At 47.1% G+C, this 24,684-nt stretch overlaps 1 protein-coding gene and 1 long non-coding RNA gene across 18 annotated transcripts in view; one reads left to right on the top strand and one right to left on the bottom strand.

Annotated features, from left to right (window-relative positions):
• The window catches only part of LOC105236003, a 71,224-nt gene extending 55,210 nt beyond the window's left edge, over positions 1–16,014 (bottom strand). For all 10 annotated transcript variants that reach the window (XR_004619822.1, XR_004619813.1, XR_004619815.1 and 7 more), the window contains exons 1-3: positions 15,867–16,014; positions 14,008–14,212; positions 7,635–7,745 (exon numbers count right to left, since the gene is read on the bottom strand). This is a non-coding gene — a long non-coding RNA (uncharacterized LOC105236003). The remainder of the gene's footprint in view (positions 1–7,634; positions 7,746–14,007; positions 14,213–15,866) is intronic.
• A 66-nt stretch (positions 16,015–16,080) lies between these two features.
• AKAP1 (A-kinase anchoring protein 1) overlaps positions 16,081–24,684 on the top strand; it is a 42,692-nt gene continuing 34,088 nt past the window's right edge. For 5 of the 8 annotated variants that reach the window (XR_004619811.1, XR_004619812.1, XM_034641247.1 and 2 more), the window contains exon 1: positions 16,260–16,413. The gene's annotated coding sequence lies outside the window, so the exon portion shown is untranslated. Of the gene's footprint in view, positions 16,191–16,259; positions 16,414–24,684 lie in introns of those variants that run through there. The other 3 variants (XM_034641245.1, XM_034641243.1, XM_019795739.2) reach the window with 2 other exon arrangements.

Genomic DNA, 24,684 nt, shown 5'->3' with positions numbered 1-24,684 from the left:
ATTAAAGTATTCAGGGCACCAGGTGGCTCAGTCAGTAGAGGATGCGACTCTTAATCTCAGGGACATGAGTTCAAGCTCCACGTTGGCCATAGAGACTACTTTTTATTTTTATTTTTTTAAGATTTTATTTATTTATTTGACAGAAAGAGAGGCAGCGAGAGAGGAAACACAAGCAGGGGGAGTGGGAAAGGGAGAAGCAGGCTTCCTGCTGAGCAGGGAGCCTGATGCGGGGTTCGATTCCAGAACACTGGGATCATGACCTGAGCCTAAGGTAGACGCTTAACGACTGAGCTACCCAGGCACCCTTGGAGACCACTTTTTAAATTAAAAAAATTTTTTAAAAGATTTTATTTATTTATTTGAGAGAGAGAGAGAACATGAGTGAGGGGAGGGCAGAGGGAGGGGGACAAAGAGACTCCCTCCTGAGCTTGGAGGCCTACTGGACACAGGGCTCAATCCTAGGACCCTGAGATCATGACCTGAGCAGAGTCAGATGCTTAACTGACTGAGCCACCAAGGTGCCCAAATATTTTTAATTTTTAAATTTTTTTAGAGAGACAGAGACAGAAAGCTTGAGCAGAGGAGAGGGGTAGAGGAAGAGGGAGAGAGAGAATCTCAAGTAGGTGCCACCCCCAGTGCGGAACCCAATTCTGGGCTTAATCTCACAACCCTAAGATCATGACCTGTGCCAAAACCAAGAGTCAGAGGCTCAACAGACTGAACCAGCCACCCAGGCGCCCCTGGAGCCTACTTAAAAAAATTAAAACATTCATTGAGTGAAAGAATAAATATGCATTCATGTTCTCGTGGGAATACTATTACAATAGGACAGCGGACTCCTGACTGAGGACTTGGCACTGGATAAATCAGAGATATGGCCAAAAATACATCCTAAAAGATTATAGAATCTGTAATCACCTAGAACAATAGAAGTGTGCGACTCCACAATTTCCATAAGACAGACTTAAATGTACTCTCTGCAATGATTACACAAGGAGTCCAGTGAGCTGTGGAGTATGTAAAAGTGCCATTGCATCATATATTTGATCTAGAGCCTAATTGGATGGCTAAAATATGGCCAATGAAAATCTTGCTCAATTTGTTGGAGTTTAGGATGGCTCATATGAGATGCTTTAATGATCCAAACTATCTCATAGATGCCTTTATGTTCTCTTGGTGTATCTCCCTGGAGCCAGCAAAGGTAGTTTGAACTATTTTTGTGAGTTAGTGCACCCAGTGCTCAAGTGCTCAATGCATTATTGGTAACAGTGGTCATCCTAGCCAACTTGGCCCAGAGCACTGAAGGAAGACACATGGGAAGGGGTGGAGACCTGGTACTTCGCACACCTGCTCAGGGGTGCCTGGCTGGCTTAGTCGGAAGAACATGTGACTCTTGACCTCAGGGTCATGAGTTTGAGTCCCACGATGGGTATGGAGATTACTTAAAAAAAAAAAAAACCCACTCTGGATATACCCAGGGAAGATGGTCCACAAGTGTGGGTTCTGGGAGGCTGTCCAATCTGTAGGCAGAGCATGGAATCTGGGGACCAGGACAATTGATGATAATAAGCATTTATTTAGTAAAGCAGGAGGTATCAGGGTCACCTGATATGACAAGAGGTTGATAGAGGGTAGCAACAGAACAAGTAATAAATTAACACCCTTGGTACTCTTGGATGCCACACTCACCGCTTAAGATGTTTTGGAGTGACCTCCAAAGATCTGTGACATGTAGTCATTTGTCATTTTGCCAAGACAAGCATCTTAAACACCTGACACATGGGAACCAGTTGAATGAATGACGAGTATCCCATCCCACTAAGACTCTGGTTCTCAGCTCATGATTGGACGTGCAGAAACTTTCTTTAGCTAATAAAAAAATGACAATAAACACAATTTTTTTCTTTGGAAAAGAAAGTCAGCTGCTGATGCTAGTATTAAAGTAAAGAGAAATTCAGTCAGAAAATGAAATATAACTGAACGTCAAAATCAACTGTGTTGGGCTCAAAGGGAAGAACATTCCAATTGGACTCTATACAAAAAAAAATGAAGAAGCTGTTCAAATATGCCACAAAAGCTGGTGATCAAGGGAAAGTTACATTTCAGAAAAGGAGATGAAAATGTGATGAGGCCATGTACAACAGGCAGGTGACTGCTTCTGGAGAATAAGAACCACTTGTACAAACAATGTTGGGGTTCTAAGTGGCTTGGAGGAGTATTGCTCAAGCGTGTCATGGGTTGGCTGCAATAGGAAATCAAACCTGCAGGAGCCGATATCAGGAAAGCCTGTTTGCAAGGAGTGCCCATGGCTCCTGGTTGGAGTTCAGAGGACTTGCGGGGGGGGGGGGGGAACNGGGGGGGGGTACAGCAAGTCAGGGACTTAGTCCTAGGAGGCCTAGAGAGAATGCTCAACCGATAATAAAAGGGCATTTTTGGCTCCAGGAACAAGGCAGAAGCCAGCCAACGGAACCTAAGAAAGGGGAAAGAAGTCACAGGTAGTCTCTGAGCAAAATTAACTTTGTGTTGTATCCCTGAGCAGCAGACTTAACATCCTTAATCTTCCTTTTCCAAAGTTAGAATTTGTCCTAAAAATTATTACAGGGCTGAGCCTCCAGATTTGGGAGGAGGATTGAGGGCTCTCAGGTGTAGGCTAGAGGGCTGCAGAGCCAGGAACCTGGAAGGGTATGAGAACAATTGCCCAGTGAGAAGGGCAGCGGGTGGCTCAGGGTCAGACTGCCGCAGAACCCCCAGGCAGATCAAGCAGCATCTGATTCTTTCTTTACTGGAGGGCCTTTACATGAAGCTCTCTCCATGTGTGGCTGCTTGGATAAGGCTTAGGGCAATTCGTGTGGTGACGGTTTGAATAAGTTGGGATCTATATTTCCCAGAATCCTTCTCTTTGTGTGATTCCAGGTAGGAGTCGGCCAGAAGAGGAATTTGCATAAGATTCGGAAGGTGGAGGTGAAGCAGCAGCCATTACCTTGTGAAGGCTGTCATGGTGGGAAGCAGTTACAGATAGATGCAGAGTGCACGCGGGTTCCAGATTGTTCTTGCTCTCCTCTGCTCCGGATCAGCCTCTTTTTACCAACTGCTGACCCTACTGACTGACAGTGGCCCCAGACTCACCGCCAAACGCTTGACAGTGATCCTCAATGTAAGTAACTACACAGGGGCACGGCTTCCCACCGACCTCCAGCGAGCTTGCCTTTGCCGTCCCATTTCAGTGCTGGATGTGTTTAGCTTCTCAGTTTGACCAAACAGTGACCTCTTCTCCGACCCCTGACTTCCCGACTGGTCCTGTACTTCCTGAGCTACTCCCACCATTGTGCACGCTCTCCTTCCTGTAATAACTTCTTTATCCCATAACTTGTAGGATTTCTGCTTCCTTGAATAACTTCTGACTCTATTACTAGTAGCCTGCGTAGACTCCAGGGCAATCGAAACATGGAAGTTTCCACCTGCTTATTTATTAAGAAGATTCTTTGGTTGCGAGACAGAAAGCCATATTGAACAAATTTAAGCAAAAAAAAAAAAGGGGGACCTTGCTCAGCTCCTATCCTCAACCCATGAAAGTGCAGGGGTGACGAAAGCCAGGAGTTCAAAAACGGTTGGTCTCCTCTGCTCTTTTCCTGTTAGCTTTATTCTTTCCACCATCAGGAAAGACCGATCAGCCCAGCCTGGGTCATATGCTCACCACCTTGTCCAGTTACAGGCCGGAGGAATGAAGCATTATAATTGACCCAGCCTGGATCACCTCCTCCCCACCTTTACGTTTTGGGGTTCAGTCTATTATCAGAGGGAATGTAGCACAAATGTGGCCTCTGCGGGTATTGCTGTGAGCTTCATTTACATCGACAGCACCCCATTTAGTAGATTAAATTGGGCAATTTTGAGCATGGATAAAGCCCTTTCTAGCTAAGGTATCCAAAGAGATATCTAGTGTTTGGAAGACACAAACAAATTGCACAGGCTGCTGAGAGAATCTGACAGTACACTAAAATGCTTTAAGACCTTTTCACACCGTACTGGAAATCCTACAAACAACCCCCAGGATATTACTGGGCATCTTTCTTTCTTGCTTGCTTGCTTAGATTTTATTTTTTAATTAATCTCTACACCCAACATGGGGCTCGAACTCACAACCCCAAGATCAAGAGTTGCTCTTCCAACTCTTCCAACTGAGCCAGCAGGGTATTACTGGACATCTTTAGATGGAGATCTGAAACATGTCTCATGAGAGGCTTGCTAAGACAGGCACAAGACATTCTGACAATGAAAGAGCAGAGACCATCTTTGCTCTTGGACATTACAAGAAACAAGAGAATGAAGGGAGAAATAGAAGTTTTAATCAGGAAATGAAGGAAGTGAAAGATGGAGAGCATTACATCCTTACCATGTTGAGTCTCTCCAACCACAAACATGGTATATAATCTCTCTGTTTGTTTAGGAATTCTCTAATGTCTTTGAATAAAGACTTAAGTTTTCTCCATAGCAGTTTTGACCTCATTTTGTTAGACTTCTTCCTAGATAGTGTACAGATTTTGGCCCTATTATAAATGGTATTTTAAATTTTCTAATTGTTTGCTACTGGTAAATCGGAAAGCAATTTGTGAGTGGGGGCAAGGATCTTATGTCTAGAAACTTTAGTGAAATTTCTCATCAGTTCTAAGAGTTTATCTGGAGAGGCTCCTGAATTTTCTATATATTATATAACTCCTAATTTTCACATGAAAGTTAATTTTTCTTAGGTGAAAAATCCAAATGAAATAATATAAATCTAGGACCATAATACCCTGTACTAATTTTCCTCGCTTTAATATTTATATATAAACTAGCATTTATTTAGCTCTGACTAGAAATCTTATGGTCTATGGAAGTGTTTTGCAAAGTGTGTTGCATCCACCAACATAAAGTTTTCATATTTCATACTATATTCTTTCTTAGAGATTCACAAAGGCTCTGAGAAGTCCTGCAAAGAAATCTTTCTAACTTGGTTAAATCCTACATTCCAAACTGATTTCATCATGAAACCCCCTTTTCAAGCAATATCTTCCAGTCTTCTGAGAAACTACTTTTTACAAAGGGCACACTTTGGGAAATGATGGTCTTAGCAAACAGAGTCATTGTGAAAATTGCTTAACTCCAGGATTTTCTTAAAGAATCTACTGTCTGTTTCACTATATTCTCTGGAAGCTGGGCTGGGTGGAACAAGGCTCTACTTGGCTTCTTCATTTTCTACTCTTCAGTCTTTAACAGTAACTCCCTATGGGTTAATGCCAGGATTATAAAGGAAAGAAAAATATGCATATTAAATCTCATGAGACTACCAACTACTTCTATTCCTCAGGAAACGTCCACAGCTGGTCACAGGGGGAGACCATCCTTGAAACTCTGTCAACATGTTTTGACTGATATGGAGATGAGATCTTTCTCTGCTTCTGTTGCTCTTCCTGCTAAACCCCAGGCCATCAGCTCTTATGGCATGTTTTTTTTTTCTTACATTGTACAGAACCGCACATGTTTATTGAAAGCTGTCCTTTCTGTGTTCTGGATTATGTACAAAGGCTACAAATTTATCAGAGTACAAGTAAATAAGTGGAAATAGAAAAAGCATACAAGTAGGAACATATTTTATTAGGGGGAAAATGTTTTAATTATGTAAATCTTCCTTGTGTTACTGTTTTTTTAAAGTGAACTCTATGCCCAATGTGGGGCTCAAACTCATGACCTTGAGATCAAGAGTCACATGCTGTAACACTGCCAGGTACCCCTTGTATTACTCTTTCTGATCAGAGTGTTTATTTGATCATTTGAAAGGATAATGATGTATCCATCTCAGTGGGTCTCACCCTGGTGTACACCAAAATCATTTGTGGAGCTCTGAAAAAATATAAATAGCTGAGCCCTCCCCGAGTCCCTCTAAATTAGAATCAGTAGGGAGAATCTTAGGCACCTGTATTTTATTTATTTGAGAGAAAGAGAGTGAGAGAGAGAGTGCATGAGCTGCCAGAGGGGCAGAAGGAGAAGCAGACTCCCCACTGAGCAGGGTGCCCAACGTGGGGCTCAATCCCAGGACCCGAGATCATGGCCTGAGCTGAAATTGAGAGGTGGACACTTAACTGAGTGGGCCACCCAGTGCCCCAGGCACTTGTATTTTTAAAAGCTTTGCAATTTATTCTCGACCATTTACTCCATGGCCTTTCTTTTTTTAATAAACCATTTTTCCATATGGCCTTGTCTAAATTTTTCCTCTGATTTTGATTTTAAATAAAAAAAAATTTTTTAAAGAAAATAAATCCATTCCAAACCCACGAAAAAAATTTTTCCATGTCTGGCTCTAGTCCGTTTTCATGTAGAGACATTTTTGAATTCTGAATTTGTCGCTTAGCATTTTATCTATAAAATTTTCCATGCTATCATATAATGATAAGAATTGTCATTTTAGGAAATATATAATATTCCAGAAAGTACTTGTATCGTATTTTAGCTAACCATTCCCTTACTATTGGACATTTAAGCTGTTTCTCTATTTTTTTTTTAAAGCGATCTCTATACCCAAGGTGGGGCTCAAACTCACAACCTTGAAATCAAGAGTCTGGTGTTCCACTGACTAAGCCAGCCAGGTTCCCCTTGTCTCCATTTTAGACTGCTGTAGAGAAAATGGCAATGAAGAGCTTGATGTGTATGTTGCTTTTCTTTTGAATCAATTCCCCTGAGATAATTTTGTGAAAATCTAGTTATTGGGTCAAAGGATATGAACGTTTTTTATGAGTCTGTTAATGATTGCTAAATTGCTTTCCAAAAGGTTGGACAAATTCGCAAAGCCATGCCCTAGTTCCACGGCATAATCGCTGAAGTTTTCAGGGAGGGGCAGGCAATACTATAGGCCTGTTGGGTGTTCCCATAACAGGTGGAAAAAAGGTTTCCAAATGTACCAGTCCTATTACCCTCCTTAAGAAGTCAAGAAAATGAATAACAGTATTCTGTCACCGCTCAACTATCTCATCTACTGTGTGACAGTATTTTCCTTGCATTCTAATTCTCAAAACAACACAACACAACACACACACACACAAAAAAAACAGAACAAAACCAAACCCTGGCAAGTTAGAACTTACTGCCCCTCATTTTACAGAGGAAGAAAGGGTGGAAGAGATTTTGAGTAACATGCCCAGATCTGGGTCTGGGTCTTAAGACACCGGCAGCCTCAGCCTTCCTCCTCTTGGAGCCCCCAGGCCCTACGAAGGGAGGTCCAGCAAAGAGGGAGGTCTGGAGAGATCATAAAGAGAGAAAAACAGACACTGAGCCAGCCCAGCTGTTGCAGCTATGACAGCCGAGGCACTAGACACGTGAGGGACGCTATCTCGGATCCCCCAACCTTAGTCGAGTCCCCCAGCCAACAACAACAGACGGAGCAGAAACAAACCACCCCAGTGAGCTAACAAACAGTGGCTGTTTGACGCCATTTCAGTTTTGGGATGGTTTGGTATGCAACAACGACCAACGGGAGCAACACATTTTATTTTGGCGAATGTCAAATGCAGAAGGAGTACCATTCGAGCTTCCCTGACTCTAACACAGGCAGAATAAAATTCACCGGCATTTACCTCCTTTCATTCCACCTCTGTACTTACCTCTCTCACAGCACTGACCCCACTGCACACGGCTTTCATGCGTCTTCGTGTCTGCCTTCTCTACCAGATTGGGGGCATTCACCTTGGTAACCACAACACCTTACACAAGACCTAGCACAAAATAATTGTTAATACATATTTGTTGAATGAATCTTCACTTGCTCTTGATTGCTTAATAAAAGCACTTGAAATGGAATAATAGCTTTTATTTCTTGGGCTCATCACTGTGCAAAATATTTCATATGGATTATCTCACTTCATCTTCACAAAAATCACATGAAGTAGGTCCTATTATTACCCTCATTTTACAGACGAGGATGCTGAGAGGCTAGGTCAAGTTTCTTGAGTTTACAAGTGTTTTTTTCCCTTTTATTAATTGATTAAATAGCAAGGAGATAGAAGTTTACTGAACACACTGCAAGGGAGCAGAGGGCAGGACAACAAAGGAGAGACTGTCTGCCAAGAGGTGGGGGGGGCTGTTGTTATTGGGGGGCAGTGAGAAGGTATGGGAACATACGGAATATTCTGGTCCCTGTTCCCGATTGTAAGTAGCTCACTGGTCACCTAAGGCCTGTGGCTATTTTGAGGTGGGTTTCCTGCTGGGCCTGCCTTTATTCAGCCTGGGGGTCACTGTGGACCCTTCGGCCTTACTCAAGCTTCCATCGCTCAAGCCTGTTCGCCTGAAAGCAGCCTCTACATTCCTCCCTGATGGATTGACGATGACAAATCTTTGGCATTTGGGTGGAGGTCTCATCTTCAGTAGCTGCTTCCTGCTGGATGGGAGTGGGGGCTGTCTCTCCCTAAACTGTCCATCAGGGGTTCTGTGAAGTTAGAGACCAGAGTGTGGCATTAGATTAACATGCTAAGAGGAGATCTGAGTGAGATTCTCTGGTGGCCGGGTCCATGGGATTTTGGGGGAGGGGACCCTCCGATGGCATGGGCTGGAACCTTGTGGAATCATCATTCATGTACGGAATTGTTGGGTTCACTCAGACCCAGAGGAATGTGTGGTGCCTACGGATCAAGATGGCAGCCAGACCCATTGGGACAAAGGAAAAGGAGGTGCAGAAAGAAGCAAGGTGGCTGAGAGTCAGCCAGCTTCAGGGAGGGTCCCAACCAAGTTTGCAATATGTGCAGATTCGCCCTGGACGAGCTGTCACTGCCAACTGTGCCACACACTGGAAACAGAGGCCTCAGGGGGATGGAGTGGGAGAGGCAAGGACATGGACAGTCCAACCTGTCCACCCTCAGACCCTCAGACCACACCGGGGAGCCACCTTGGCCAGACACCGTCAGTTGTCTGAGGAGTACTAGGGTTAGGCTGCCCCAGGGCTGAAAGGAGAAAGGAAAGGGAGGGAAGGATCCCTCTGAAGGGCAAGGGGGAAAATCCCACACCCTTTTGGGCAAGGGTGGTCTGGCGGGTTTCCCCTGGGGCTTTGGATCCTCATGGAGGAGTAACCTCAGCTAGAGGTCATCAGATCCCCAAGGAGTACTACAGTCAGTCCACTGAGGGAGAGTCCCGAGAAATTCCCAGAAAATCTGGGGACAGTCCTGGCCCGCACGGCAGCGGTTCCCTGTGAGGGCTACCAAATGGGGGGCGACCCGATCGGGTGGAGGCCAGCCGTGTGGGCAGTGAAAGAATTCACCCAAGGCAGAACAAAGGAGATAGAGGTGTATTGAATACACTGCAAGGGAGCAGTGGGCAGGCCGGCAAAGGAGAGACTGTCTGCAACAAGCTCTTTTTAAAGATTTTATTTATTTATTTGACAGAGAGACAGCCAGTAAGAGAGGGAACACAAGCAGGGGGAGTGGGAGAGGAAGAAGCAGGCTCCCAGCGGAGCAGGGAGCCCGATGTGGGGCAGGGAGCCCGATGTGGGGGCTCGATCCCAGGACTCTGGGATCAGGCCCTAAGCCGAAGGCAGATGCTTAATGACTGAGCCACTCAGGCGCCCCCACAAGAGCTTTTTAAATACGTGTGCTGAGGGATGCCTGGCTGGCTCAGTGGGTGAGCATGTGACTGTTGATCTCAGGGTCGTGAGTTCAAGCCCCATGTTGGGTATAGAGATTACTTAAAAATAAAATCTTAAAAACAAAAACAAAAACAACCAAAGAAAAATCTGTGCTGAACAAGGCAATACTGTAGGCTTTGGCAGTGATTAAGTGAATGAAGCCACTGCAGTGTTGTGCACAAAACCCCCGGAGGTCCGGTTGGCTGATCGTGTCATAGTAGACAGCACTTGTTCTGTTAGTGATCACTCCCAACCGCAGGAATGTCATAGACAGTTGTACAGGTTGTGTCCTGTACAAGGACATCTAGCTCAAGGGCGGATAGAGGCTGAAATCCAGCCTGTGCTATTGCACTCTGCTCACTGTGGAGCCTGGCACAGAGCTGTGTCTGTCTGGGCGAAGGGACACCTGTTAACTAATTTGCACAATGCCACTGTGTGGGCTAGTGGCAGTCCTGGGTAGAACACGTTAGTTTTTAGGGAACTGGAGTGTCTCATGAAACAGAAGACAGAAACTTGCCAGGTTTTAGAATAGATAGAGCAAGAAAATGGTTCCAGAGAACTTTTGGAATATGTGTGGAAGTTGGGGACAATGGAAAATTTGGGTCCAGTATCTGACATCCCGTATCATTAGGTGCTCTACCCCATCACTCCTGGAGGTGGGTCACCTTGGCAGAAGGTCTCATCCCCATGGAAGTTCCTATCCCTGCAGTTATCTAAGACTTCTAGATCTTGTTGTTTCAGACAATCCCAGCTGCAGTGGCATACAAAAAGGTATGCAAACTAACAAAATAAACACTGCACAACAGATTATAAACCTTACCAGAGAGGGCTCACTGCGGCTTTCTTATAGAGTCCAAGCAACTCGAGCATCCCTACACAGACACACAGCATGGTCAGGTGGCCTCCTGGGAGCATCATGACAGTGGGCCCAGAAGGAAATCCCACCCATGGGATAAAATGAAGTAGGTAACAATCTCTGATAATTAATTGCTTCTCTATATGCATGAGTTTGGCTATAGGTGAAGGACCTACATTGCCTTTGGGTACAACTTCACTCGGTCTAAAGTAGTTTACAGAGTTTCTTAGGCTCCACTTCCCAATTGTACTGCCACTGGAGGAAGCTGAGAAGAGTGGAGTAGGCTCTGGGAAAGAGCCAACCATACCCCTGCAGGATGCCCACTGAACAGAACCCGAATCAAGGTCTTAAATACATAGCCGAAAAGTCTCCAGAAATATATGGAGGCGATGGTGCCAGAGCCTGGGTACTGGCTAGCTGAGGCCCTTTCAGGATAGCCACTTGGATGGGGCCTCTGTCCTGTGAAGCCACGACACCTTGGGTCCAGAGGGGAGGAAGGGGACGGCCCCCTTTTATCACCAGCTGAGTGACTTCACATTCCCTTTTCCCGACTGGCTTCCGTGGGTTTAAGAAAGAAGGGTACTGTTATCAGTGTCTTAGGCTGGCTGGAACAAAGTATGACAAACTGGGTGGCTCAGAAACAACAGAAATGTGTTGTCTCACAGTTCTCCAGGGAAGAAGTAAAAAATGAAGGTGTTTGAGATGTGGTGTCTCTTCCTCACTTGTGGTGGTTTGCTGGCAATCTTTGGCATTCCTTTGCTTACAGATGCATAAATCCAATGCTCCCTTGTCCTGTGGTGTTTCTCCTTGTGTTTCTTGTCTTACCGTGGCTGTCTTCTTATAAGCACTCTAGTCAGATTGCATTAGGGGTCAAAGCTACTCTGGCATGACCTCAGCTGAACTTAAATCTGCAACAGCCCTATTTTCAAATAAAGTCACCTTCTGAGGTACCAGGGTTGGGACTTCAGCATATCTTTTTTAAGGGGACACAATTCAAACACGGAGCAGACAGGTTCCTGTATCAAACCGCTTGCTGATTTTCTAGGTCTGCCTCCAGTAGTGCTGTAGTGAGTTGGTAATCTATGGGCTCCAAGCCAGATCTCTGAGGTTAAAACCTTGCCTCTACTGCTGTGTGACTAAGGGCTGCAGAATGGGAACGCAGCAGAATGAGAGCATCTAGTATTTGAGGTTGGTGGAGGATTAGGAGAAAATACTTTGTACAGTGCTGGGCATTAAGTGCTCATTCATATTTGCTATGGGTATTACTATTCCCTAACTCTTTCTTTCTTTTTTTTAAGATTTTATTTATTTTTTGACACACAGAGAGAGACAGCAAGAGAGGGAACACAAGCAGGGGGAGTGGGAGAGGGAGAAGCAGGCTTCCCGCCGAGAAGGGATCCTGATGCGGGGCTGGATCCCAGAACGCTGGGATCATGACCTGAGCAGAAGGCAGACGTTTAACCAACTAAGCCACCCAGGTGCCCCTCCCTAACTCTTTCTATTGACTTCTTTAGGAGTAGATCATTTACTCCTCTCTGTAGACACATGATCCTGGGGCATAACTGGGGGAGAATGGGAGGGTTTTGGTTTCACTTGTTTATTCAGTGAAACTGAAGATGCTAGGACACTCCTTCGCTGTATTGCCCATTAAGGAGACAGTTCATATTTGCTAGCACTGAAAAAGTTCCTTCTGTAGATGCTTCCGGTAGGAAAGGCAGGACATTTCTCAATATGTACCCCCTGAAGTTGAATGTGCTGCCAAGAGAAGACAACTGGTTCACTTTGTAATAGCCTCACAGGGCTGCCTGGCTGGCTGGGTCGGTACAAGTGTGTGACTCTAGATCTCAGGGTCATGGTTCAAGCCCCACATTGGGTGTGGAGCCTACTTAAAAAACCAAGAGCCTCACAACATGATGTATTGGTGATGTTTTGATGAAAGTTGCCGTGGTCCTGTATCAAGCCCTCACTCAACTTTATGATAGGCTCAGGACCTCCACCATGTTTGGGGTCCAGAACTGAAAGCTGACTCAAACAACAAACCTTCACAGGGTCTACGAGACGGAGAAAACCAGAGGGCCATTTCTGTAATTTACGGTGACCAGAGTCTACCTGTAAGGGGGAACAGCACCTGCCACAGGTCCAGCCATGGCTTCTCTCCTTGGAGAGAATTATCAGAAGGTTGCTTGGTGGGTACAGAGTCAGAACGAGGAGCAGAATTCAAGGATGTAAATGAATAATAGCATTGGGTTCTGATCTGACCATTTCCACTTACAGAAAGGACAGTGTCTTGATTAGATTGGATTGAGTACCTTCTCCCTTAGATGGGCACTCCTTACTCCCCAGGTTTTATTTTGGTTTCCTTTGTCACTTCATCCTTCTGACTGACATATTCTTTCTTTCTTTTTTTTTTTTTTAAGATACAGTGTTGCCTTCTGTCATGTTTACCAAATTCTTACTCTTTTATTTAAAAAAAAATTTTTTTATTAAGTAAACTCTATGCCCAATGTGGGGCTCAAACTCATGACCCTGAGATCAAGAGTTACATGCTCTACAGACTGAGCCAGCCAGGTGCCCCTGTAATTATTACTTTTTAGCATCAGGATTAGAGAATCTGATAGAAGCTATCCATGACTATTTTCACAGAAAAACATCATACTTAAAAAACCATGTGAGTAATTTCAGGGGGTTCACACACATCCTTGAAGCTGTTTTATGTACCCTAGCTTAAAATCCCTGCCTTAAGCAGACCTTTGCCCATTTTGAGCTGATGTTAAAGTTTAAGTTCTTTTTCTCAAGGCCAAGTCCTTAGGATGGCCCTCCATTCTCACCTCCCTTCTCATTCCTCCACCTTCTCATCTCACACTAGGGCCACCTTGTGACCTGTGCACTGCCCTGACCTTGTGGCCACCTCCTCCGCAGCCACAGCTGCTGGGTTGATCTTTAGCTGTGATTATAGCTAATCCTGTGTTTTCAGCTTCCCTCCTGTGACTTGTGTCTTGCACTTCGCCTCTTCCTTCGCTCATGTGTCCACACCAAAGATAAGACTAACATACTGATCTCGTTTGCCCCTGCTTTTCTGCCCCTCCTCATAACCATATTCATAGTCTCATCTCCCTCTTCCTTCTACTTCCTCCCTCTCCCCATTTTTTCCTACCAGTGCTTCCAGGACATAACAACTTCGACCTCATTATACCAGGTTCTCCCCTGTAGACATTCCAACCCTCCACCACCATCAGGGCATTGTCTTTCTTTAAAATATCCATTTTTATATGATTTTCAATACATATTTGTATTTCCAACCTGGGTCACTTTTCTGAACTCCAGACTTTCATATACAACTTAACTACTGATTTGCACTTGAATGTCACAAAACACTATATACACAGTGGGTCCCAAATGAAACCAATGACTCACTGCCCCCATCTTCCCTTATCTCAATAAATTGTACCCCATTTAACACAGCGATGCAAGCCAGGGGCAGCATCGTTCATTGTTCTCTTTTCCTTACCCCCAGCAACATGAGTGAAGTAGTCTTGGTGCTTCTTCCAAATATATCTTGTGTCCAAAGCAGTCTCTGCATACCCACTGCCATGACTCTTAGCTCAGGCCAGTACCATTTCTCATCTGGCCCATTGTAGCAGTCTCTCTTCCGGTCTCCCTGCTTCTGTACTGGTCTTCTTTCAATCCATTCTTTCCATATCAGCTTCAGCTCCCTTTTAAAAACAGAAGTTATATTGTATCACTCACTCTCTCTCTCTTTTTTTAAGTAGGCTCCACACCCAACACAGGACTTGAACTAATGACCCTGAGATCAAGACCTGAGCTGAGATCAAGGGTCAGATGTTTAACTGACTGAGCCACCTAGGTGCCCCCTACTATTACTCTCTACTTAACCTTTTTTAATGTCTTTCCGTTTATTCACTAAACACCTTTTTTACTGAATGCCCTCCATATGCCATACCCCCAATGATATCAGCTCTTGTGAATAAATGAAGTATATAGAATGTAGATAGTGATAGGAGCTATGAAGAAAAATAAAGAAGGGGCGAGGGACAGAGAATTGTGTGGGGATGGGGGTGTGTACATGTCATTACAATTTTAAATAGGGAGAACAGGGAAAGTTTCACTGAGACTGAGTAGATGACCATTGAGCAAAGGACTTGAAAGAGGTGAGTGAAGTCTGCAGAGTTCTGCAGAATGTTCCAGTTGAAGGAAATAGCAAGCACAAAGGTCCTGAGATGAAAGCATGCTTGGCTTTGGGGCTGAGCAAAGTAGAATAAAACCCAAGCTTTACTATAGTTTATAAGGTGGTCTAGTTCTCTTACCCTCTCCCCACAACCCTCTTCCCTCCGTCTGCAACCTTCTTTTTCCAGCACTGCCGCCAACCCCCACTGTATTCCATCCACACTGATCCTCTAGTTCACCAGAAGCTGTTTCCTCCTTTTGCCTGGTTGTTGCCCCTGCTGGGAATACTTCCTAATCCTTATTCCCAAATCCTATTCGCAAGGCTAACTCCTCCTCATCCACTAGGTTTCAGTTTAAATTTTACCTTATGCCTTTGGAACCATAGAACCTTGCTATTTCTTTCCTATTTCAGCTTCCTCTTTGTTTCCTTCATAACACTAATGGCAGCATGCAATTGGAATTCATATATATATGAATTTATACTTAAAACTCAATAGGTAAATGGGATCTCATTGTCATTTAAATTTGCGTTTTGATCACTAACGAGGATGAAGCGTTTTTCCAAGTAATGGTTAGTGGTCGGCATGATCTCTTTTCTGCATTTTCCCCAAATGTTTACTTAACGTCCCTATTTCTTTCTTTCTTTTTTTTTTTTAAGATTTTATTTATTTATTTGACAGAGATAGAGACAGCCAGCAAGAGAGGGAACACAAGCAGGGGGAGCGGGAGAGGAAGAAGCAGGCTCATAGCAGAGGAGCCTGATGTGGGGCTCCATCCCGTAACGCCGGGATCACGCCCTGAGCTGAAGGCAGACGCTTAACCGCTGTGCCACCCAGGCGCCCCTAACGTCCCTATTTGTTAAGACTGAGAACAGGCCTAGCCAACTGCGACCCCACCCTGTCACTTGTCTGGGGGCAATTTATTTTCCCAAGTTTCCTGGCAGAGTTAGTGGCTCATGGTGACCACCTCTTCGCAGGAATTTTTCCAAAACCCAAATCCATTTAGAGGAAAGTGTTTCGGTTCAACATCACCGAATGTGAAAATGGGCAAAAAAGTTGCATTTGAGCAGCGCCAGGTACTCCCTATTATGCAGTCATTATTGAACAATTATTAATGGCCACCTGATTATGCATTACAAAGTGCGGACAATTCCGGGGAAGTAAGGGGAGCCCTGCCTCTCACCGGCCTCTCCGCCTTTTCCAGGGGGCTGTCCGCGACAAGGCAGGCAGATGGTCTAACTGACGCAGGGAGACCGCCCAGAGCCGAGGCAGGGGACGCCACGCTGCGTTCGCGGGATAGACCTTTGGGATTCCGCGACGTCTACTCGGCTCTAGCCAGGCCGCTCTCCTCAACCCCGCCGAGATTACAGCTCCTCTCGCGAGAGCCCGAGCGAGGCCAGGCTGCGGGCGGCGGCTGCGGGATGTTGGCGGAGCGCTTCAGACCGCGCCCTCTCTGGCGCAGCTGGGAGAAGCGCGGGCGGGAGAGGCAGGCGGCGCGCACGCGCAGGTGAGTGGGGCGGTGCGGGGGCACCAGGGCGGGGGGCGGGGTCCTACGTCGCGCCGCGGGCACGTAACTGCGCGTCCTCAGTATTTAATGTCTCTGTGTTCCTCTGGCCTGGGCAAGCACGTGGGGGAGCGGCCGCAGCGCAGCGGGGCTGGGCTGCTGGGCCCGGGGGCGGGGGGGCGGCGGCGGGCGAGGACTGTGCATCCCGACTGTCGCCGAGGACCTGGTGAGTTGGGGCCGCCGGGGCGGCTGGCCCGAGGACCACCTGCCAGGCCCCCGAGGGCGGCGCCGTCGGGCGCAGGGGAGTCTAGGGTGCAGGTGCGGTGTGCGACGCGCGCTCCAGGTGTCCCGGAGGCGGGAGGCTGCGGACGCCGAGCGCGTGCGGAGGGGCTCCGGTCCGCCGCCTGCTGTCAAGCAGGCCCTTTCCCTGCCGTCGCCTGCGCGCCCCCTCGTCCTCCCCCGCCAGGGTTGTCTGCCTGCGGGCTCCTGCTGACAGGTCGCGTGTGTGCGGCTGGGGCCATGGTCTGCGGCCGCGTGGTGCCCCCCACGCGCGTCACAGTCCTCTGGGGCGGGGGAGGCGAGGACGCGACGCCCGAGGCACCCCTCTGCGGCTTAACTTTCCTCGAGCGCGCACACCCTCCCGTGAGACAGACCCGAGCGCGTCCCACCCAAGGTCGCCCAACCCCACACGCATTTACTTTTCAAAGGTCGTGTGTACCCAAGTCTGAGCCGGGAGAGGCGGCGGCGGGGCGGGCTTTGGGCAGGGCTGGGTGCTTGTAAGGGCGAGGAGGTGCCCCGAGGCCCGCGGCACCCCTTTCTTCCTCCTTAAGGGTTGGAGTTGAAATGGTCACTTCAGGAACCTTACCCAACTTCTGGGCCCCTTTAGCTCGCGCTGGGTTGCTCCCCACCTAGGCCCGGCGGTGGCAAACCCGTGCAGGTAGCCTAGCCCCTGGAGTTCAGTGCGGCGAACCTGGGAAGAGGCTTGGTTTGCGGTACGCGGAGGATGGGTTAGGGCACGGTGGTGATTGGAACCCTGTTTGGGGGGCAGGGACCTTTTGAATCGAGTTAGGGTCCTGAGATAAAGGCTTGGTGTCTGTCGAGAGGATTAGCATTTGCAGCTCCGGCAAGGGTGTCGGGAGAGGTGGAGGCTGTCCTGCCCGGCGTGCCTGCTGACTTCATGCCCCGGGGCGCGTGGGTCACGTGTCACAGTCGGCCTGCACCCCTCCCCCCCATCCCAGGCCCGTGGTGTGGAGGGACCACGCTAGTTTCGGGGTTATGGGTCAAAATGTGGTTGGGAAGGCTGTGGTGTGAACGCCTCGGGGGCAGGCTTTCATCAGTCCCATTGTGCCCTAGGGTACAGTCCCTCCCTATCCCCCTTCGAGGGAGGCTTAGGGAAGGAAAGGCGCTGTTGATGGTGGGCGGTGCCAAACCGACCCGGGACTGCTGGAAGCCCTGGGCATTTCAAGCTCTTCCTCTCCTGCGGAGATGCCCAGGGTGGCGGGTGCCTTCCTCCCGCTCCGCAGCGGTTAACAGAAACCCGGTGCTGTTCACCAGGTGTGAGTGGAGGCGGCCCAAGCCGGGTAGGGGGTATGAGCAGAACAGTTAGGTTAAGCCAGCTATCTTTTCCCTACTGAAGTGTAGGCTACTTAGTGTTTAAATGTATCTCCTGCAGGGAAATCTGGGCTGCTGGACACCTGGTACGGTCATATCTGTTGGTTTGCTATCCTCCCTTCCCCCCTTATCGCAATTACTGATCAAGGAACACCATTCACAAAAAGCTGTTAATTCTGGCAACTAGTAACCTTTCTGTGCTCTTGTAACCAAGTGCTTCCCAAATTAGTTTTTTTTTTTTTTAACTCTATTCAGAAAGCAAAGCTTGGACTCTTGGTAAGCACCACCCATCCCCTTTGCTCTTAAAGGCACAGAGCATCTTTGAAATGAGTAGAAGGTAGCGTGAACATGATTTGATCGTTTATCAGATTTCTCTGTTTCTGGCATTCAAGTGGTTCACCTGCTGATTATTTAAGACTTTCTGAGGGACGCCTGGTTGGCTCACTGGTTAGAGCATGAGAGTCTTGATCTTGGGGTTGTGAGTTCGAGTCCCACATTGTATAGAGATTCCTAAAAAATAAATAAAACTTGAAAAACTTCCGTAGCACTGGAAACAAGTGAAGTTATGTTTTGGGGGAGGGCTTTTGTGTTGAACTTTAACCTCTTTCACCTCTTAACTAGTTTTGTGGGTTCTGGGTAGTTATTCCTGGATACATTTTCAGGCGAAAAAATGGCTCTAGGATAGAAGAGGGCCTTTTGATCCTACAGGTATGCAAATCACTGAAGCTTCAGTGCCTTCCTGGATTAAACTGGCTCCTTTGTCATGCAATTGCTAGGTGATGGCCCAAAATTTGTGGAGAACTGATCCCATCTAAGCCCTTGACTGAGATGTCTCTGAGTCGCTGGAGCCTTTTGTATGAATATCCTCTCCTTCTCCCAGCTGTATCTAGGAAGTCAACACTTGGCCACTGCAGGGTGAGCACGTAGGTGTCTGTTGTCAAAGGGGGCTGCTCAAGTACCAAGTGAGTAGGGCTCCAGGGTGAGATCGCTGAGCATCAGCATTTTGAAGCAATTTGTTTTGCTCTAGTTGGTAATCTAAATTATTTGTGGGTGTTGGACCCAGGCCTGACCATAGCCATCGTTGGTGGGTGAAGGCTAGTTTTAGCCTTTACAGTGTTCCCTCTCATCCTAAAGACAGATTGAGATTATATTTTAGACTGGGCACTGTGCCTGGTTCATGATGGCTGTTCAAGCATTGCTTTTTTCCTCCTCTTAAAGAATCTCTGAGATTAACGTTAAATTTCTCTTGAATCACTTGAGTGATTTGGATTTTATTAAAAATGCCCCTCCCCCTAGACTCTGACCCGGAAACTTGATTGGAAGGAAAACAAATTGGTTTCCCCACACTGTGCTACCAGCCTCCTGGCTCTGGCCTGCAACAACATGATATGGTCGAGTGCATGTTTCAGGGTTTTGAGGAGTGGGCACCCTATGTGCCTGGCCAGCTGGTGCCTTCCAGCCCATTCTCCCCAGGCCACTCCTTCCTTATCTTCCTTGTGAGTCTAGAACAAGAGGACCTCTCTGTAGCTTGGTCTGTTGTGCTGTTGTGAGGAAGTCAACAATTTTGTATTATGAGTTAACCACCTTATGTCTGCCATTCTGTTTTCCTCTATTCTGGAAAGGCAGGGGTCCTCTGGGCCTCTTGTCCCACTGAAATCCCCTCCTACCGTTTGAGTTGCTAATCTGCGTGGGATGTATTTAAATCCTAAACTTGGCTTTCTAAGGCAAGTTCTTTTTTCCACAGCCCTTTCTGGTGTAATGCCTCATGCAGGTTTCACCTTTATGATCATTAACATTAAGTACCCATTGTGTGTGGGACTCCCAGGAGCAGCTCTGCTGGCTCCAATACCTGATTTTTTTTTTTAAAGATTTTATTTATTTATTCGACAGAGATAGAGACAACCAGCGAGAGAGGGAACACAAGCAGGGGGAGTGGGAGAGGAAGAAGCAGGCTCATAGCGGAGGAGCCTGATGTGGGGCTCGATCCCATAACGCCGGGATCACGCCCTGAGCCGAAGGCAGACGATCAACCGCTGTGCCACCCAGGCGCCCCTCCAATACCTGATTTTATACTTACTTCAGTTTTGAAAAACAGGATCAATGACGGTGTTTTAAGTGGGACAGAGTCAGGCTGAGCTGGTGGGGATGTGGGAACTATAATTTAAAGGATGCCTTTTCCTTGACAGTTACTGTCTTATGCTGGGAGAGTTGCAAGCAAACACCTCCCTGATCCTTTAATCCTCACACCTCTGGGTACAATTGAGGTGGGTGACACTGGAGGTCAATCGGGATTGTTTCAATGGCTAATATAAATACAAATTGAGGGGAAGAGATACTGACAAGTATGGCTTCATGCTTAAACTAGGTCCTCTGGAGGGCTTTTGTGAGAAGAACCAAGAAATAGTCAAATCCGTGGGTTTTTCTCCTAATCTTTCTGGTGCATTCTAAGCAGATTGTTGCAGTGAGAGTGTATGTTATCATGCAGCATTTTGAAGACTGGCTTTCAGTAATAAGTAGCTTTCAAGGTGTCCTTTTCCTTACTTTCTTTTCCTCCTACTAAATGGTCTTTCTTCTGTCCGAATCCTGGCCATTTGAGCATTTCTACAGCTCAGTTTGGTAGTTTGCAGCAGTTGATAGTAAACATTCTGTCCCCATCTGGTAATACTGGCTGGCTGCCTTCACTCAGCCCGGTGTTGCTGAGGCCCATCCATTCAGGAACAAAGCAGAGCCCCAGGTGAGTTGTAGATGAAAAATGTACAGTGCTGAGGGCTCATGAATGAGGCTTGTTTCAACACTGGGTTTAGCTGGCAAGAGCCCTGGTTTGTGGGTAAGGACGGGGTGCAGTTTTCAGGGCTGAAACCTGGCAGTGGTTCTGGACTCTTCTGGGGTCTCAGTTTCTTCAGCTGGTAAGGGGAGGGTTGGTCACCATCAATCAGGGATGTTCAGATTCTGCTCCTTGAATGCCTCTGGGCTGCTACAAGGTGGGTTATCTGCAGGGTTGTGTATGGGGAGGGGTGTGTTTGGGCTGGAAAGCATAGCTCTGTGGATAGTGTAAGTCAAAGACTAAAAAAATGCCACAGTCCACTGTTTTAAGTGCATTTCGGGTTCTCTTAGCTCTAAGATGCTACTGTGCTAAATATTTTTTTTAAGTTTTTAATTTATTTAAGTAATCACTACACCCAACATGGGGCTTGAACTCCTGACCCCGAGATCAAGAGTTGCATGCTCCTCTGACTGAGCCAACCAGGTGACCCTTATTATTTTTATTATTATTATTTTTACTATATCTCTATTCTTATCTGTATCCTTAGGGAAGAGGGTCTAGGGCTGCCTTGTCCTATAGGGTAGCAACTAGTCAGGTGTTCCTGGTTCAGTTTAAACTTTTAAGCATTAAGGGTGCCTGGGTGGCTCAGTCAGTTAAGCGGCTACTTCGACTTGGTTTGGCTTGGGTCAGCTCAGGTCATGGTCCCAGGGTCCTGGGATCGAGTCCCACATTCGGGCTCCCTGCTCATTGGGGAGCCTGCTTCTTCCTCTCCATCTGCTGCTCCCCCTGCTTGTGCTTTCTTGCTCTGTCAAATAAATAAAACCTTAAAAAAATAAAACTTTTAAGCATTAAATACAGTTTAAAAATCCATTCCTTGGTGACATTAGTCTCATTTCAAGTGCTCAGTATCTTCATGTGGCCAGTACTGGACAGTGCAGGCCTGGAACATTTTCACCATCACAGAAGGTTCTAGTTGGACAGTGCTGGTCTTAGCTTTGGTTCAACTGTAAAAGCTTGATGGCCTCACCTTGTAAAGCATCACATGTTTGGGCTTAATCCTCTAGAGTCCACAAATCCAAAGCTTTGGTGACAAATTATTTATCAGCTCTACCTGTGGCATGTTAAGAAGCAAGTTCTGGTCTGCCAGTTTGGAAGGCAGTGATCAATTAAGAAATGGTTCTAGAGAGGAGCGTCGTGAGGAATCTGGGGATGGGGGTGTGAAGCAGGATGGGCAGATGCTAAGCCCTCGGAAAGCTGTTTCGGTTTAAAAACTTATTATCTTAAAGGCCCTTGCTGGTTGTCTAAGGCCTATGCTCACTGTCCTTGGTCTTCCGATGTCAGCGGATTTGCTACTTGGTCCTTCACTCACACCTGATGACTTCCTGCAGGATCCTACTGTAGGACTAGTGCTGAACCAGACTGGCAGGCTCCTTACAAACAAGCGTCCTTTTCATTCTGTCCCTCCAGTCCATCTGGGGGTTAGGCCTGTTTTTACAGAAGGTGTTGGGGAGAGTTGGGCCACACTGGGGGTCCTGAAGTCTTGGTATGGGGCTAGCTCTGGGGAGTGAGCTTTATTTCCAGATACCCCCTCATCTAGTCCGGGGCATGCCTAGTTTGAGCCCTGCTAGACTAGCATATAATGTGAGAGCTCTCCTGTCTTGAGGCCAGCCAGCATAGGAGGCATTAACAGGTACCTGTTAAGCACCTACTATATACCTGGCATCTTAGGAGGTTTTTTTCAAACTATAGTTGACCCTTGAACAACATGGGGGTTAGAGGCACCAACCTGCCCTGCCTCCCCCACCCCTGTGCCTTGCAGTAAAAAAAACAATCCGTGTATAATTTTTGACTCCCCAGAAACTGAACTACTAGCGTAATGCCAGCTAGAAGCCTTATGGGAACATAGTAGTCAGTGGACACATATATTGTATGTTATGTATATTCTATACTGTATTCTTACAAAAAAGTAAGCTAGAGAAAAGAAAATGTTATTAAGAAAATCATAAGAAAGAGAAAACATTTACAGTAATGTACTATATCCCCAAATCCACATACAAGTAGACCCACGCAATTCAAACCTGTGTTCAAGAGTCCGCTGCGTTCCCTTTTTATTTTATCTCAACCCTACGAAGTAAAGTATTTCTCCTTCGTGTGTGAGGGAGCTGAGGCCCTGAGGAAACTAAGCGGACCCCAGGACGCGGGGCTGCTTTGCGCTTCAGTGACGGTTCTCTCTTTACCCGCATGCTTAGAGACGGTTTCTTACTTACTGCCCCGTTATCCTTCCATCCTCATCTGGAAAATGAAACTGGGTTTTTAAAAGATTAAAATGATGTGCCCCACGAACAGAGGCAAGCTCTTGGGTGTTCTGAGTCATCAGCCTCATTACAGCCCTATGGAGGGATTCATAATCCATTTTACAGGATGTTTTCATGTTACGGGAAACTGAAGTTCAGGGTCCTACTCTAACACTCTTGTCTTTTCCAAGTCATGTTTTAGCTCCAAATTATGCAACTGTCCAGTGCCTTTGAGCAGCACAAATCATGACTGTGACTAAGTCAGCCTTGTAGGCTAGGCAGCTGTGCCTTAGGGCCTGGAAACGGCTCTGTGGACTACGGTGTAGCTCAGTCACCTGGTTGAAAAGACAACCTCAAGTCCCTCATTCCTTGGCTCATAATAATGCAGCCTGCCAGACCTCACATGGAGGTCATGAGACCCATCCCCGAGCCCTCAACGGCTGTTGCCTGGCAGTAGCCTGTTCTGTGTTGGAGGAGGCACAGATCTGTCCAAGCCCAGCCCTCAGCATGCCGCCTCCCCCACCCCTTCTCCTCCAGCCTTGGCCTGGGCAGTGGATCTGAAGGCCAGTCCAGTCTTCTGTAGACCTCCTTCCTGTCCCTCCACAGAGAAAGGAGCAGGAGTGACTTGCCGAGCTGCCTTGGAAGGAGGCCTGCACCCTGATGTGCCTTGAGCTCTGATGAGAAAAGGCTGTGCTGAGAATAACCTCCTTGCTTTGTCCTTTGACTTTGGTGAGGCCCACCCAGCCAAGCTTGTGCTGTGTGCTATTTTTAGCAGGTGGCATCCTTTAGGAAGGCCAAGTACATGTGGTTTCAGCATGCAAGCAGGTCCTGGTGCGGATACTGCTGCTGTCTCCCAGTCAGGGAAGGAAGGAGAATAAAGTCACCCTTGAAACTCTTGTGAGGTGTGTGTATGGGGGGGGGGCGCAGTGGCTGCTGAAGAGGTCTCTGGGGCTGCCTTTTCTGTTCTGGATCTGTGGCAGAGGCCCAGTTCTGCCTCCTGGGCCAGGGAGGCCTGTGACGCAGGCAGCCCAGGAGCCAGGGAACTCCCTAGTTTTAGCACCTCTGGTTGCCCTAGTGGCCAATTTCTCTGGAAATGACATTATCCATTTTCATGGGAAGTCACTGACTCAAGAGCAGGCCTCTATCTACACAGATGCTAAAAACTCTGTAATAAAACTATGGTTTTGTCGGCAGCCTGATTACTGGTGTCCTCTGGCTTAAAAACAAAAACAAAAACGAGAGGTGGTAAGAGCCATGCCCCTTACTAGGCATTCTTACTGGGGGGACCACTGAAGCCGAAGAGATAAGAAGGAGTTGGATGAATTCTGCTCCTCACCCCTGTCCTGTTTTCTCCCCCTTTTTTTCTGTTCCTCCCTTCCTCTAACTAGGAGCTGCCAACTCCAGCCCATCTATCTTTTTCTGATTAAGAAACCTTCAAGCCGTATAAGGGCCTCTGTTGCCTATGGTTTATGTTGGCTTGAGACCGAGGTTGTTTTTGCAAAGTCTGGTTCAGAGAAGTAGCAAGGGGTGTGTGCGCACGCATGCATGCATCCATTCCCTTCTGCTCCCTGGGGCTGGACTGCCTTCTTGGAACACATTCATCTGAGAGGGTGGGGGGCTAGGGCAAGGGCCTAGCATTGACTCCAATGCTGATGTGTGGTGTGACCCCAGGGCTTCCTGGCAGATGCATTTGCTGAGAACTCCAAGTAGAAAGTGAGCCCCTATTGGACTCACATAATGTGTACCGGCTGATCTACCAGCCTGGGAGCACCCTATTTCTGAAATAGATTCTAGAATTTGCTCTTGTTTATTAAGAAACTACAGGGAC

Source organism: Ailuropoda melanoleuca, chromosome 13 (assembly GCF_002007445.2).
Source record: "Ailuropoda melanoleuca isolate Jingjing chromosome 13, ASM200744v2, whole genome shotgun sequence".
In the NCBI taxonomy this organism is placed as follows: Eukaryota; Metazoa; Chordata; class Mammalia; order Carnivora; family Ursidae; genus Ailuropoda; species Ailuropoda melanoleuca.
This window is presented reverse-complemented; position numbering and strand designations above follow the sequence as displayed.